This window comes from Octopus sinensis, linkage group LG9, assembly GCF_006345805.1.
Source record: "Octopus sinensis linkage group LG9, ASM634580v1, whole genome shotgun sequence".
In the NCBI taxonomy this organism is placed as follows: domain Eukaryota; kingdom Metazoa; phylum Mollusca; class Cephalopoda; order Octopoda; family Octopodidae; genus Octopus; species Octopus sinensis.
The window spans coordinates 4,649,216-4,657,903 of record NC_043005.1 but is presented as its reverse complement, the minus strand read 5'-3'; the positions used below and the strand labels follow the sequence as shown (position 1 = coordinate 4,657,903).

The window sequence follows — 8,688 nt, the reverse complement described above, 5'->3', positions numbered from 1 at the left end:
TTGTGTGTCTGTGTTTGTCCCCCTAGTATTGCTTGACAACCGATGCTGGTGTGTTTATGTCCCCGTCACTTAGCGGTTCGGCAAAAGAGACCGATAGAATAAGTACTGGGCTTACAAAGAATAAGTTCCGGGTCGAAACAAGTGAAAGAGATATATATTATCATCCATCATCATCATCATCATCACGTTTAACATGTCCGTTTTCCATGCTGGCATGGATTGGATGGTTCGACTGGGGTCTGGGAAGCCATGAGGCTGCACCAGGCCACAGTCTTATCTGGCAGTGTTTCTACAGTTGGGTGTCCTTCCTAATGCCAAGCGCTCCGTGAGTGTAGTGGGTGCTTTTTACATTCCACTGGCACAGGGGCCAGAGGAGCTGGCATCGACCACGATCAGATGATACTTTTTATGTGCCACCAGCATGGAAACTAGTCAAGGCACCAATAAAAAATTTGACCTCATCGGTCGTGAATGACCATGGGTGCACCTAAGAGGTTCCTCTCTGATGTACAATGCACCTCGCTGGCAAACGCACAACCTAGAGTTGTTTTTATGGAAGACCAGCAACCACCCATGCATACCGGCCTCCCCTCTCCACGCCACCAATGTTATCCAAGGGAAAGGCAAAAGGGGCCGATACAGCTTGGCACCAGTGACGTCGCAACTCATTTCTACAGCTGAGTGAACTGGAGCAAAGTGAAATAAAGTGTCTTGCTCAAGAACACAACACGCAGCCCAGTCCAGGAATCAAACTCACACATCACAACTGTAAGCTTGACGCTCTAACCACTGAGCCATGCACCTTCACGCACACACACACATACATACATATATGCACAGAAACACTCCCATACAAGGACATACACACGTACACACATACATCTATTCTGGTAATAAGTTCCATAGAAATTCCATAACTCTTCAAGCAAAGAATCTACACTTTTAATGAGAGACTAAAATGCTGAGATTAAGATTTTAATTAAAAAGAAACCCGTAAAAAAAAAGAACAAAGAAATATAACATAAACAAATATATAAATTATTTAGATTTCTGTTATTCTTTTTGCTATTTAATTGTTTTGTTCCTTTTTGCACATCCACACATATATGCATTTAAAGCACACACACACATATATCATCATCATCATCGTTTAACGTCCGTTTTCCATGCTAGCATGGGTTGGACGGTTCAACTGGGGTCTGGGAAGCCAGGAGGCAGCACCAGGTTCCAATCTGATTTGGATGCCCTTCCTAACCCCAACAACTCCTAGTGGGTAGTGGGTGCTTTTTATGTGCCACTGGCACAGAAGCCAGTCGAGGCGGCACTGGGATTGGCCACATTCGGACGGTGCTTTTTACGTGCCACCGGCACAGGGGTCACCACTACAATTTCTATGTGATTGTAATTTCATTTGATTTTGATATTGATGTTGATGTTGATGAACTGAGGTCTCCTCAAGCACGGCATCTCGCCCTACGATATATATATATATATACCATGTATACACACACATATGTGTGTGTGTAAACATTGAACCAGCTGTCACTAATTTAAACACCATTTATGGTTACTGTTTTATGAACCCACACACAGACATATTTGTGTGTGTGTGTGTGTGTGTATGATAATTTCTTATATTTCTTCTACTTGTTCAGTCATTTGAATGTGGCCATGCTGGAGCACCACCTTTAGTTGAAGAAATCAATCCAGGACTTATCTTTGCAAGTCTAGTACTAATTTTATTGGTCTCTTTTGATGAACTACTAAGTTACAGGGACATAAACACACCAGCATTTGTTGTCAAATAGGGACATACAAATACACACACACGCACAATATATATATATATATATATATACATGACGGGTTTCTTTCAGTTTTGGTAGGTTTTAGTTGGCCCGAGGCTATAGTAGAAGACACTGGCCCAAGGTTCCACATAGTGGGACTGAATCTGGAACTATGTGGTTGGAAAGCAAGCTACTTACCACACAGCCACTCCTACGCCTATATATATATATATATATATATTATATATATATATTATATATATATACACATATATATATTTATTACTTGTGAAGGCTGGCTTTATAGGGTTACCCTGGGTTTCCTGTCATAAAAGATACCTTTACGGTATGTCTTGAGACCCTAAGACTTGTTGGGCTTAAGGTATGAAGATATACCATAGAGGTATCCTTTATAGCGAGAAACCCAGGGTAACCCTATAAGCCAACTTTCACCACATCATCATCATCATTGTTTAACGTCCGCTTTCCATGCTGGCATGGGTTGGACGATTTGACTGAGGTCTAGTGAACCAGATGGCTGCACCAGACTCCAATCTGATCTGGCAGAATTACTACAGCTGGATGCCATTCCTAACACCAACCACTCTGAGAGTGTAGGGGTGCTTTTACATGCCACCTGCACAGGAGCCAGTCCAGTGGCACTGGCAATGACCTCACTCGAATGTTTTTTTCAAGTGCCACCAGCACAAGTGCTAGTAAGGTGACGCAGGTAACGATCATGCTCAAATGGTGTTTTTAACGTGCCATTGGCTCAGAGGCCAACTTGTTGCTCTGGCCCCAATCTCACTCGTATGGTACTCTTAGCGCTATATATTATATATATATATATATATATATATATATATATATATTCTACTATATGGCTCTCAGAAACCTGGACGTTATCAAAGAAGCTTGAGAGGCGGTTGGATGGAACCTACACTCGCCTCCTTATGAGAGCTCAAAATCTCTCGTGGAAGCGCCATCCAACCAAAATGCAAATATATGGGAAACTACCACCTGTGTCATCTCTTGTGAAAGGTAAGAGAGTCAAGTTTGCTGGACATTGCTGTAGACTGAAAAAAGAGTAATTTTTACTCTTCTCCTCTGGAAGCCATCTTCTCTCAATACCAGAGGGCGACACTCTCCTACCTGAAGTAATCTCCAGGGATACAGGCATCCAGCAACAGGACCTCCGTAATGCCATGATGGACGTGAAGTCTGGCGTAGCATGGTAAATTCCATTGATCGACCACGGTCGAACAATGATGATGATGATATATATATATATATATATATATATAATATATGCACATACACACATATATAGTTGATAAGTCCCGATGCACAAATCTCTCAGCTTTTGAGTCACTCTGTTGCTTTTGCTAAATACTAACAAAAGTATACATATATTTTGAATTCTATTTTTCCTGTTTGCATTACCATACATACACACACACACACATACATACATACATACAAACATACATACACACACACATACATACATGCATACATACATACATACATACATACATACATACATACATACATACATACATATATACACACATATTTTCACACATATATATACTCTTTTACTCTTTTACTTGTTTCAGTCATTTGACTGCCGCCATGCTGGAGCACCACCTTTAATCAAGCAACTCAACCCCAGGACTTATTCTTTGTAAGCCCAGTACTTATTCTATCGGTCTCTTTTGCCGAACCGCTAAGTGACGGGGACATAAACACACCAGCATCGGTTGTCAAGCGATGCTAGGGGGACAAACACAAACATATACATATATATACATATATAGACGGGCTTCTTTCAGTTTCCGTCAACCAAATCCACTCACAAGGCTTTGGTTGGCCCGAGGCTATAGTAGAAGACACTTGCCCAAGGTGCCACGCAGTGGGACTGAACTCGGAACCATGTGGTTGGTAAGCAAGCTACTTACCACACAGCCACTCCTGTTGATTGATAGTTATTGAGTAAGAGAGAGAGAGAGAGAGAGAGAGAGAGAGAGAGAGAAAGAGAGAGAGAGAGAGAGAGAGAGAGAGAGAGACCAGTGCGACGTGCATATGTGTGCAGCAGTATGCGCTTCTAAATGTTAAGCAGAATTTTGATAATGCATTTACGATACGTTTTTGTCTAAAAACAAAAGAGAAAAGAAAAAGGACAGAAAAAAGTATTCCAAGTAAAATCTTCAGTTTATGGCATTGGTATTTCCAATAGATGGCTGTTGCTATGACAACAATAAATCAGTTTTTGTTGGAAGTTTAAAGAATAAAGTATATTTGTGTGAACAAGAGATCAAGGGATCAATGTAAAAGCTTCATTCACTGATGTATTTTATATATCCAATTTATAAATCTCACTCACCCTCTCTTACTAAACACACACACACACGTGCACATGTGTGTGTGTGTGTGTATACATATATATCTATACATATATAGAGAGTTGTTTGCGTTGGTATGGTCATGTACTATGGATGGATGAGGAGAGACGTTTGTAAAACCATATGTAAAAAAATGACAAGTGTACAACCAGTTTTGTGACGTATATATTCTGTGATTTAAATATAAAATTTTTGGCTCATTCCTAAAAAAAAGTTTAAACTGTCAAGAACGTGAATAATAATCGACCAATTTCCCAAGAACTAAATAAATACCTATTCAAAATGAAATAAAATAAATATAAATATTTCCTCATATATAAAACTGTTTGAAAGCGTTTTTTTTTTTTACTTTTAAATTACACAAGAGAAATACAAGTGTAAGATGAAGAAATAATTGTTGTGTACTCACATTGACAGATGGAGAGAAGAGAAATGGCTATGAAACAGAGGAGGATTCGGTTCATGTTGAAGAGTGGAAGGTAAGCTGGGAAGAGAAGCGGGATTGGTTCAACCTGTCTCTTTCACTTTGTCTCTTATTCTGACGGCTGAGACTGAAAGCATTGAAGCTTGGCTTTGAGTCTCGATGTATTTATTGACTGCTTTCGAAATGCCGTTTCATTCGTCAATTGTGTTATGACAACAATTCATTGTCACTGACCTGCGAGAAAAGGTTAAGGGGAGCAAGCTCACACCACACACACACACACACACACACACACACACACACAACACACACAACACAATACATACATACATACGTACGTACACACAGAAACGCGTTCGCGCACACGCAATCGGGGCTGTACAGTCTCACACCCACTCCATTGACAGATATATAGGCGTGTATCTTTTTTCTGACTTACGGACTTTTAGACGACTTACGTGTGTGTGTGTGTATACATATCAAATATAATATAATATAATATAATATATATATACACACACATACATATATAGATACATATATATACATACATATACGGACGGACACACACACACACATGTATATATATACTCTTTTACTCTTTTACTTGTTTCAGTCATTTGACTGTGGCCATGCTGGAGCACCGCCTTTAGTCGAGTAAATCGACCCCAGGACTTATTCTTTGTATGCCTAGTACTTATTCTATCGGTTTCTTTTGCCGAACCGCTATGTTACGGGGGCGTAAACACACCAGCATCGGTTGTCAAGCGATGTTGGGGGGACAAAACAGACACACACACACATAATACATATATATATATATAATATATATATATATATATATATATATATATATATATATATATATATATATATATATATATATACACGACGGGATTCTTTCAGTTTCCGCAAGGCTTTGGTCGACCCGAGGCTATAGTAGAAGACACTTGCCCAAGCTTTCACGCAGTGTGAGTGAACCCGGAACCATGTGGTTCGTAAGCAAGCTACTTACCACACAGCCACTCCTGCGCCTAAACACATAAGCCGTCTAAACGTCCATAAGCCAGGAAAAATATATATACACATACAAATATAGGTATGTTTCATACGTGTGTGTGTGTGTGTGTGTGTATTCTGCTTTTTCCTATTGTCTCTTCTTCCTACTCTGGTTGTTCTTACTGTTTTCGCTAATCAGCACCTAGTGGAGGCGCAATGGCCCAGTGGTTAGAGCAGCGGACTCGCAGTCGTAGGATCGCGGTTTCGATTCCCAGACCCGGCGTTGTGAGTATTTATTGAGCGAAAACATGTAAAGCTCCACGAGGCTCTGGCAGGGGATGGTGGTGATCCCTGCTGTACTCTTTCACCACAACTTTCTCTCACTCTTACTTCCTGTTTCTGTTGTACCTGAGAATTACGTTAAGGGTACACGTGTCTGTGGAGTGCTTAGCCACTTACACGTTAATTTCATGAGAAGGCTGTTCCGTTGATCGGATCAACCAGAACCCTCGTCGTCGTAACTGACGGAGTGCTTCAAAAAAATCAGCACCTATTACCTTGTTACCTCTCTCACTCTCTCTCTCTCTCTCTCTCTCCCTCCCGTTCTTTTTCCCTTTCATGTTCTCTTCTCCCCTTCTTCCCCCTTTTCTCTATTTCTTCCATCTTCATCCTTTCTTTCCTTGTTTTTATTTTCTTCTCCCACCTCTCATATATATATTTTTTTTCTCCTCAAGCCTTTTGAATTTTTCCTCCCCATGTCTTTATTTACCTTCTCTCCCCCTTTTCTCCTTTCTTTCTCTTCTCTTCTCGTTTTACAATCATCCCCCACTTTCATTACCGTCTAAAACAGTGGTTTTCAAACTTTTTGCTGGAGCGGAACCCCAAGGAAACATTCCACTGGCTCAAGGAACCCCTGTGCAATAATTTAATAAGTCTTATGCAGACATATCTGCACAGGAGAATTAAAAATTACTGCCGATTTTAGCAGTTTTGTAACTTCTGGCGGAACCCCTGAGCTGTACTGGCGGAACCCTGGTTGAAAACCACTGGCCTAAAACAACACCTTTCCATATTCCCTTTCTGCTGCTTTCAGCCCTTTATTAACCTTTCCCTAGAAATTAAAAAAAATAATTCGTTTCTGTTGTCACATTTAATTTTCCAGTTGCTGCTTACATCTCTGCCTCATCCCTAAAGGTTTCCACCTCCATTTCCACCCCACTCTCCTCTCTGCTAAAACCATCCTACACATTCTCTCTACTACATCCTACCACCTTATGTGCGCCACCATTCATTCTAATCTCTCCATCGACCTCCTCCTCCCTCTTGCTTTTTCCGTCTTCTTCTCCTCTCGCTCGCCGCCCTCCCATGGCCAACACCACGTTACGTTCCATAATTCATTTAAATCCTCTCTTTCATCAATTTCTTGCTCACACCAAACAACGTAAACTCCATTCACTCCTCCATTTCATCACACCCGAAGCCACTACCCCTCTCCCTCCATGGTATGCTTCCCCACCATCGCCAAACCTCCCGTCCCTCAAACCACCCCACACACTTACCCCCGTCCCTTCCCTCCCAGCCTTCCACCATCCCCACCACCCCTTCTCCACTTCAGTCTGTTGTTACCATTCCTCCAGATCTTCCCCTCTTTGAGGTGGAGCGCTCCTCCCTCCTCAGCAGGGTCTGTGCTTCATCCCCCCTCACTCATCCACCAATGAATTTCAGACTCGTGCTGATATCCACAGCTTTGTGCACTTTTCCCCGACCATTCCACCTGCATCTAATGAGGAGGACTGCTTCACTGACCTGGGCCACTGACCATCCCCGTGGATGCCAGCCCCTGGCCAGCTCCAAGCAGTCAATCTTTTTGTGGGTGCCTGCCAGCGCGCTGTGGACTGGTTTCACTTTTTCAGGCATCCCTGTCATCTGAACATCTCCCCAGTCGAACTCTCAGCCCCTCGATGTCTCTGATGCCACACTGACATCGTCATAAAACCGGCCGACAAGGGTGGAGCACTGGTGGTGTGGCGCGCAGACCTCTACAAGGAGGAAGCTCTCCGCCAACTTCAAGACACCTCCTTCTACTGCCCTCTGACCCATACCCAGTTACCAACAGACTGTCATCCACTATCCATGACCTCATCTCCTCCTCCCGTCTCCCCCCACCGCCTCCAACCTCATTCTCCACACCCCTCACAACCACACAATTTACTTCCTTCCCAAAATCCACAAACATAACAACCCTGGCTGCCCCCTCGTCTTTGCCTGCAACTGCCCCACCGAACTCATCTCCAGATATCTTGACCGTATCCTCCCCCCCCCCCGAGTGGCTTCCCTCCCCTCTCACATCCATGACACCAACCATGCACTTCGTTTGTTCAACTCTTTCTCCTTTCCATCTGGCCTCCCTAAACTTCTCTTCACTCTCGACATCCAGAGCCTTTACACGGTGATCTCTCACCATGAGGGGCTGCGTGCACTCCAACATTTCCTTGACCTTTGACCCAACTCCCAACCCGACACATCCATATTCTTTTGTCTGGCAGAACTTGCCCTCTCACTCAACTGCTTCTTGTTCACTGGTGATTTTTACCAGCAGGTTTCGGGAGTGGCCAAGGGATTGAGAATGGGCCCCAACTATGCGAACCTGTTCGTTGGCTATGTTGAGGCCCAAATATTCTCACAATTCACTGGCCCCACTCCCAAACTATATGGCTGTTATATTGACAACTGTATCATTGTGACCTCACATCTAGACTCCTTCCTTTCTTTTGTCAAATCTTTCCATCTTCCCCTCCACTTCTCCTGCACTATCTCTGACACTTCTGTCTCTTGACATTTCGGTCAGCATTCATCACTCCACTCTCACCACCTCTAGCCACTACACACATTTTTTTCTCTCCTTGTTTCTTTCTGTGTTCCTTTCTGTTGAAGAGTGTAGGCTCGAAACGTATAAGACTTTTTCTATTCCTGAGCGTTATACTAATACATCTGTTTGTTTTCTACACCACCTGTCTTCGTCTTTTATTTTTTCGTGAATTCTATATCTCTAGGGAAATTACTTGGTTCATCT

At 42.6% G+C, this 8,688-nt stretch overlaps 1 long non-coding RNA gene across 1 annotated transcript in view; it reads right to left on the bottom strand.

Annotated features, from left to right (window-relative positions):
- The window catches only part of LOC115215861, a 29,345-nt gene extending 24,505 nt beyond the window's left edge, over positions 1-4,840 (bottom strand). Inside the window, exon 1 of the long non-coding RNA XR_005000558.1 lies at positions 4,602-4,840. This is a non-coding gene — a long non-coding RNA (uncharacterized LOC115215861). The remainder of the gene's footprint in view (positions 1-4,601) is intronic.
- Positions 4,841-8,688: the final 3,848 nt, after the last annotated feature.